Source organism: Coenobita brevimanus, chromosome 23 (genome assembly GCF_032717465.1).
Source record: "Coenobita brevimanus isolate Jiangsu-jjx chromosome 23, ASM3271746v2, whole genome shotgun sequence".
NCBI classification, from domain to species: domain Eukaryota; kingdom Metazoa; phylum Arthropoda; class Malacostraca; order Decapoda; family Coenobitidae; genus Coenobita; species Coenobita brevimanus.
This window is the reverse complement of record NC_136976.1, coordinates 49,060,719-49,069,503: the sequence shown is the minus strand read 5'-3', so window position 1 is coordinate 49,069,503 and position 8,785 is coordinate 49,060,719. Positions and strand designations below refer to the sequence as shown.

Sequence of the window (8,785 nt, the reverse complement as noted above, 5' to 3'; positions counted from 1 at the left end):
GCCGCCGACAACCATCACCAGGCCCAGGGCAAAACTGAAAACGGCCCCCCCCTCCTCCCCTTGAAAACTGTGCTGAATATATTATATTCAAAGTCTGGCTCACGGCTAGACTGCTCCCTCACCAGTGTGTCACGGCACATTGATGCAATGCCAAAAGAATCCTGGTGAGCCATAGCACCTTCCCCTCCCTCTCCATAAAACAACGATACCGTAGTAACTATAACGAAATTAGTATTTTATGTACAAAAATCCAATGTGTCATTAGCCAATGAACTACACACTGTTACATTTTCCTTCCTCTTAACACTTTCTTGGAGGGCGTGGGCTGCTACACATTCATTCGACACTGCGGTTTTTACAAAACCGTCTCTTCTTTCTTCTGGGATGAAGGAAATCAATATGCAAGTGCGAAAACCACTATAAATGCATTCATATATTAACTCTCTCCTCTTCCCCACTGTCAATAGACCTTCTTTCTCCACAGTATTTCTTATCCTATCCAATCTACGAACTCCACAAACATTCACTTATCTTATCCCCATGTCGCGTACGTGCTACATCAAAGTCTCACACTAACACTCTAATGTGAACGCTGGCACACCTTCATGCAATCCTCTTGCAGCCTTGACACTGAGATATCTGTTTAGTATAAAGTTGTTCATATCACCAGCCACCTTCCTTCCCTGTGGTACTCTACTTTCTTCTTCATTTGCGCATTTTGTTTTGCTGCACCAAGGCACATACACTCCCTCACATTGTGAAGTCCCTTCAGTGAGCAGTATATCATACCACTAACAGTTACTTTCCCTTTCACCATCCTCCAGTTTATCTAGGCTATACACACTTTCAAACCACGATGCTCACGGACATTCACAGAACTCTGCGTTATTAGCAAACAACACGGCATCATCTGCATTACAGCTGAGGTACAGTACGCTACCTTTCACTGTTAATATCATCCCAACCTTTGCTCCATTATTCGAATTTCAACCTACTTCAAAAACCCATTCCCACAGGAAATGAATAATCATGGGGACAACACACATCTTTGTCTCGCTCAAACACTGATATCGAAATGTTCACTTAGCTATTCTCCTAAGGTACTGCACCTCTACACATGTTTCATTACCACTGTAAACTCTGTGTAGCACTCAGTAACTTACCACGCACACAGTGGCCTACATAGCTCAAACAAATCCTTTAATGATAACTCATATATATATATATATATATATATATATATATATATATATATATATATCAATGAACAAAAATTTGTGGAAAATTAACTTAATCTTATAGTTAAAGCTCTGAGTAAAACATTTCATGTGCAGCAAAAACTTAAATTCAATTTAGCACATACATTCACTGACATCATATATATATATATATATATATATATATATATATATATATATATATATATATATATATATATATATATATATATATGTGTGTGTGTGTGTGTGTGTGTGTGTGTGTGTGTGTGTGTGTGTGTGTGTGTGTGTGTATATGTGTGTGTGTGTGTGTGTGTGTGTGTGTGTGTGTGTGTGTGTGTGTGTGTATATGTGTGTGTGTGTATATGTGTGTGTGTGTGTGTGTGTGTGTGTGTGTGTGTGTGTGTGTGTGTGTGTGTGTGTGTGTGTGTGTGTGTGTGTGTGTGTGTGTGTGTGTGTGTGTGTGTAAGTTCAATCATTAGGTGGAGAGTTCACAATACCGACCCCTCTGTATCCACTGCTTGTTACAGTTATAGTTCTCCTGTGTGGTTGACTCCCAGTGACTGGCAATTTTAACTTCATGCTGTAGTATGGTCCCTTATCCAAGAAGGTCCCCTCATTCTAATTTTTCATCCCTATGGCACGTAACATTGATTAGCTCTTTCCTTTCTGAGCACTAGTAAGCTTAGTTTCAAAGAATTACGTTATGCTTCTAGTCATCCCTGAATCATATATTTGAGTAGGAAAGATCCACTGTATACATATCTGTACTAGACAAATGAGTTACTCTTCCTGATGTAGTTCTTATCCTCTCATATCTTCCAATTCATTTCTGGACTTCACTGGAGTTTGCCTTTATGAGCTGAAATTGTGTGAACTGGCTGTCCTACGTACCAGTAGTTACTGTAGTACCTTCCTCAGTACCGGTATATTCTAGCACATCATCTTCAACTTTTACTGGAGGGGACTGAACAAGGCTATCAGTCGTGATTTTTTATTTTTTATTCATACTCTTCTCGGTAATTATTCGCTGTAAATCCTCCCAGTTCACTGCAAATACCTACAAACACAACACCAGGCAATCTATGACGTTGAGTAACTTATCATATTCTAACTCCTCTGTCATTCTGATCTATACTGTATATCTAAACTTGTGCTTTACACCATTAGTTATTAAAATGTTACTGTCTCAATACCCCCAGGTTCGACTCGAAGTCAGCCTTAAGGGGCTTTCACACATTTAGGAGTCAGACAAAGAGTCGCCAACAGTTCAACTTCAAACTCCTCGCAAATTCTTGCAAATATCGCCAAGAATCCAGCAACGTAGGAGTGCGCCAGGTGGGCACTACAAGTAGCTACGCATAGCTTAAGCATTGCTACGAGTTCCCTAAGGCGGCGCTATGAGTAGCTGAGTCACTACGCATTGCCGAACCAAATGGTCCGTTAAGGTCTACGAGTAGCCATGAGTATAGCAAGGAGTAGCTAAGACCTCTACCAGAGTAGTTACGAGTGCGCTACGACCATCAAGAATTTGATGCGAGTGTCAGGAGTGTCTGGCGAAAAAAAAAATATATATATATAAAGGATGTGATGCAGGTGGACTACTCATTCAATAGCGAGCTTGCATTCAGCATAGACCTATGTATCCTCAACCACCATGGCCGGAGGTGCCCACGAATTGAAACTACTGAAGCTGTAAGTGGATTAGGCATGTGAAGCTGCCGACATCAATATGGCAGTACGTAGGCTGTTACTTGAGAAGAAGAAAAGGAAGCAAAAGAGGAGAACCGTTTGGAGCAGGTTATGGCTGCTACGACGTCCTATGTACGGCCAGTAAGAGAAACTTATTGAAGAGTTGAAATTAGAGGACTCAAATAGCTTCAGGAATTTTCTTTGAGTGGATGACAACATGTTCATGGAACTGCTGGAAAGGGTTGGTTCCCGTATCAAGAAGCAGGACACCTTCTGCAGGAAGTCATTGTCACCTGAGTTGAGGTTGGCCATCACTCGATGTACCTGATGACTGGAGACAGGTACAGTAGCCTTTCATATGGCTTCAAAGTGGCCCACAATACCATCTCACATATCATTCCCGAGACCTGCAAGGCCATCACTGCAGGGTACCTGAAGGATGTCCTGGCCTGCCCCACAACGCTGGAACAGTGGAAGGAGGTGGCTTCCCTTTTCTTCGGCAAATGGATATTCCACCACCCAGTCGGTGCCTTGGACGGCAAGCATATTGCAATATGGTGCCCCCTCCCCCCTACTGGTGGATCCCACTACTACATCTACAAGGTATTCCACTCCACTGTGCTCTTGGCGTTGGTGGATGCGGACTACAAATTCCTGTACGTCGATGTTGGTACCAATGAATGTTCTTCTGATGCTGGAATTTTCTTTTCCACTGCACTCAAGGAAGCTCTGCAAATTAACACCCTTGGCCTGCCTGAACCTGAGCCTCCCCCTGGTGATGACATACCTGTACCATTCTTCGTGATTGGCGATGATGCCTTCGCACTTCGCAGTGACTCCTACCACACTTTTACCATGCTCTTAGCATATTCGTAGTGACTCATAGATAACTCTTACCTACTAACTTGTGGATGAAACGAAACGAAACTTTTGAGCACTCCTGTGAAACTCCTACCTACTCTTGGAAGACTCCTTGCTACTCTTACCAACTCCTAGCGACTCCTAGCTACTCTTACCCACAATAATTCTTAGCAACTAGCAAAAAAATTTTGATACAAGAATCCGTTGAGAATAGCTATGAGTCGCTATGAGTCGCTGAGTCGCGCCTTAGGTACGCGCTAGGAGTTGAAAAAAAAAAAAATCGTAGCGGTTCTCGGAAAATTTTGAATGTCAAAAGCATCAGGAGTGCGCGAGGAGTCTCAAGACAGGGCCGAGTGCATAGGACTATATAGGAATTGTCATGAGTAGTGTGCAGAGTGACTCAGGAGTAGCAATTCGCAATGATTCTTCGTCCGACTCCTGAATGTGTGAAAGCCCCTTAATACTCCCAGGTATTATTAGTTTCAGATTCAGATTCCTTAGTCGTAGTTACCAATCGCGAATATCTTTTTTTTTTTTTTTTTTTTTTTTTTTTTATGATTTTTTTAGGATGTCTTTCTGAATATCCCCCAATACCTATTTCGATACCCTCTGGGGGTATCAAGGCAATATTTAAGAACACCTGCTTTGGACAGAAGAACTTTGTAGAAATCTTGTTAACATCATTCTTAACAGAGCCGAGATGTAATATCCCGTAACCATGACAACCGCCTTAGATACGCCCCTATGGAGAGAATGGATGTATGTACCTGTAGGGTGGTGAAAGGGTGTGAGAGTTTGAGGTGACAGGAAGCATGGTAGGTCAAAATGGAGGTCAATAAATATGGCAAGTGAATGCAAGTATGAACGTTGATAACGTTAGGGAACTGATATAGTACCATCTTGGATGAATGCACTGTTAACTACGAAGACATGACAAGGAATTGCCATCCCCCTCCCCTCTTTTTTTTTTTGTAGTCGGTGTCTGACAGGTACAGTGAAGTGCATTGGTATTAGCGGGGGTATTTTTACGACATATCGGCGGGCCTTCTGGTAGATCAGTAAAGCCTGATTTAATGAAATTCAAATCCTTAAACTGTTCGCTGCCCCAGCCGGGATTTGAACCTGGGTCCGTTAGGACTGCAGGCCACCTCTCTACCGTTAAGCCACGCCTCCCCCTACATCCTTTGAGGATTCGAACCAGCGCTTGGAACTGCGTGAGTACAGCAGCTTACCAAGCGAGCCATTTAGGCACCCATAATTTGGTTTTACGCCAGGTATCCCCGAAGGGCTAGGGGGTTGCCTCTGGGTAGAGGACTTTTGGATTGGAGCGTGAAGAATTTTACGACGGATGCCCTTCCTGATGTCTACCAATGACCCTTGGCTGGATTCGATCCTCCAACCTCTCAGTCAGAGTGGAGCACTCTAACCCACTGAGCCAACGGCCATACCACGTTGAGTACACCGCTTCCCGTCCGATCAGCGAAGTTAAGCAACGTTGGGTCTGGTTAGTACTTGGATGGGTGACCGCCTGGGAACACCAGATGCTGCTGGCATAACGTTCTCCCTACGTGTCAAGTGGGGTTGGTGGAGGATTAGTGCCCCTCCCTGTAAAACAATTAACTCTGAGCTCTTGGCCACCCCGTTCGGGATACGTGGCGTCTGGCAATGAATGAAAAAATATATATATATATATATATATATCCGCTACCCCCACTCCCATCCCTCCCACCACACACACACACACATATATATATATATATATCCGCTACCCCCACTCCCATCCCTCCCACCACACACACACACACATATATATATAAATATATATATATATATATATATAGATATATATATATATATATATATATATCCGCTACCCCCACTCCCATCCCTCCCACCACACAGCTACCCCCACTACCCCCATATAAAAAGGAACAGTGCCAGAAGAGTGGAAAGAAACAAAGACAGTATTGATATTTTTGGGAAATTAAAGATGGAAGGAGCGGAGACAAGAAGTAAAGGGGCAACGAGGAAAAACTGTACGAAATGTGGATTTATTGGGAAGGTGAATTACAAGGAACTCTGCAGAAGGTGTGAAGAAGAGGATGAAAGAAGGGAAGTATGCCAGACATCCAAGAAGAGGGTAAACAAGAGGGACGAGGCGCTGCAACGTGATGTTTGTCAATACTGGTGCCATCGAGAATGTGAAGGTATTGGGAAGAGGCTGTATGAAGACCTGAAAGAAGAACATAAAGGTATGATGTTTATTTGTAATGCTTGCAAACCCAAGGTAAAAATTAACATGGAGCCGTGTGAAGAAATGAGGGAAGAGAACCAAGCTATGAAGGGAGAGCTACAGAAAGTGAGAGAGGAGCAAGAAGAGATGGGAAGGAGAATGACAGATATGAAGAAAGATTGGGATGAAAGCGAGGGAAAGGATGAAAGAAAAGTTGGATGAGGTGTGGAAGAAGCACACAGAGCTGCAGGAAAAGTTGAATGCCATGTATGAGAGATGGAAGGAAAAGGAAAAAGAAATGAAAAATTGGTAACAAATATTACTGAGAAGGTGCTTAAGAACGTAACGAAAAATTTAGAAGAGAGGGAGGATAAGGAAAAGTGAAGGAAGAATTTAGTTGTTTTCAATGTGCTAGAAAGTGATAATAGGGAGGCCAGAGGGAGAGAAAAAGAGGATGCAGAGGCATGTGCTAAAATATTCAGAGAAGTACTGGAGGATGAGGAATTTGAGATAAAGAAAGTATTCAGGATTGGGAAAAGAGAACAAGGGAAGGTAAGACCAGTAGTTGCAGGACTGAGAGAGGAATATGAAAAATGGAGGATTTTGAAAAACTGTGGGGTACTTAGAAATTCAGCAAATAATGTATATAAGAAGATAAGAATGAGTGTGGACATGACGAGAAAAGAAAGAGAAGCAAATGCAAGGCTAAAAGAAGAACTGAAAGAAAAAAAGGAGGCTGGGAGGAAACTGGATTATAAAGAAAGGTAAGATTGTAAGGTTGCTTAGGTTGGACACAAACGATAATGAGAACTGACGGGACGGGAGAAATGAGAACATAAACAGTGAAGAGAGGGAATTTTTATTCAGGATTTGTCTAAATGTAAAAGTAAGGAGGTAGAACAATCAGTAAATGATAATAGTATCGTGTGCCTAACAAACACAGAAGAAAATTAGCAGTATAATATTTAGTCAAAATATGTGTTGTAGAAAATATGAGATTTGGAAGAAAAGGAAGGAGTAGTTGCAAGGAGAGTGCAAAGGTTACAAGAGGATGAGAAAAAGGCAGAGTATAAGAGAGAAGTGGAGGAACGATTGGGCAAATATGAATTGGAGCAGATGGGAGACGTGGAAGGTGTCTGTAGGATATTTACAGAAGAAATATGTGCAGCAAGTGATGTGGTGTGTGGAAGGAAGAGAAGACGGAGAGGGGTGCAAGGAACAACGTGGTGGACTGAAGAGGTGGGACAGGCTGTGGCACAAAAGAAGAAAGCATACAATGAATGGATGAGAAATAGGGGCGTGGAAGAAGTTGAGAGGCGGAAGAGAGAGTTATATGTAGAAAGAAAGAGAGGTGAAAAGATTAGTAAGAGAGAGTAAGAAGAGAGTGGATAAGGAATTTGGAAGGAATTTGAGTGTAAAGTGGAGGGACTGTAAGAAAATGTTCTGGAAAGAGGTGAAAAGAGTAAGACAGGGTGGAAGTGAAGTTAGCAGGGGAGTGAAAGATAAAAATGGTAGATTACTAGTGGAGAAGGGAGAAAAAGTGAGCAGATGGAGAGAACACTTTAGGGAATTGTTGAACATAGAGGATGAAAGTAATGCGAGTATAAGTGGCTGGGGAATGGCTGGGAGAAGGAGGGAGGTGAGAAGACAGGAAGAAATCAGTAGGATAGAAGTTGTGGAAGCAATGATGAAAGTTAAATCGGGGAAAGCCCCAGGAATTGATGGAGTGTGTGGTGAAATGCTGAAGCATGGGGGAGACATAGTAGTAGAATGGATGTGGAAGATGTGCAGATTGGCCTGGGAGGAAAGTAGAGTCCCGGAGGATTGGAAGTCAGGTATAATTATTCCCTTGTACAAAGGAAAAGGGGAAAAAGAAGTGTGTGGTAATCATAGGGGCATTTGTCTTCTTAGTATAATAGGAAAAGTGTATGGTAGGATACTTATTGACAGAGTTAGAGAAAGAACAGAGAAATTAGTTGGAGAAGAACAGGGAGGCTTTAGGAAGGGAAGAGGTTGTGTAGATCAGATATTCATTCTTAGATCTTTAGTGGAAAAGTTTCTAGAGAAGGGAAAGAAGTTGTATGCGGCTTTCATGGATTTGGAGAAAGCATATGACAGGGTGGATAGACAAGGATTGTGGAAAGTGTTAAGAATATATGGAGTAGATGGGAAGTTGTTGAATGCTGTGAAGAGTATGTACGATGGTGCGAAGGCTGCTGTGCGTGTGGATGGTGAACTAAGTGAATTTTTCTCTTTGAAAGTTGGGTTGAAACAGGGATGTGTCATGTCTCCATGGTTGTTCAATCTGTACATGGATGGGGTAATAAAAGAGGTACAAGGTAGGGTAGTGGATGTTGGAGTGGACCTGGTGAGAGAGGGTAGTGTTTGGAAACTCCCTGTACTGTTGTTTGCAGATGATACTGTGTTGTTGAGTGAAGACGAAGGAGAGCTGCAAGGGTTGGTGGATGAGTTTGGGAGAGTGTGTAAGAAACGGTATCTAAAGGTGAATGTAGGGAAGAGTAAAGTGATGGTCTTTGAGAGGGGTGAAGTCAGTGAATGTACAGCAAGGTTGGATGGTGAGGAATTGGAAAATGTGAATACGTTTAAGTACTTGGGTAGTGTGATGAGTAAGGATGGAGGTTTGGAGGGTGAAGTGCTTGGAAGGGTACAGCAGGGAAGAAAGGTTGCTGGTTCTTTGAAAGCAGTGATAAGAAACAGGGAAGTGAGCATGGAAGTGAAAAAGTTACTACATGACAGTATTGTGATACCAACTCTAACGTAT

The 8,785-nt window shown here is 42.4% G+C and overlaps 1 non-coding gene across 1 annotated transcript; it reads left to right on the top strand.

Annotated features, from left to right (window-relative positions):
* Positions 1-5,204: 5,204 nt before the first annotated feature.
* LOC145393203 (5S ribosomal RNA) lies at positions 5,205-5,323 on the top strand. Its single transcript, XR_013896159.1, has one exon. It is a non-coding gene; the product is annotated as a 5S ribosomal RNA (ribosomal RNA).
* The last annotated feature ends 3,462 nt before the right edge of the window (positions 5,324-8,785 follow it).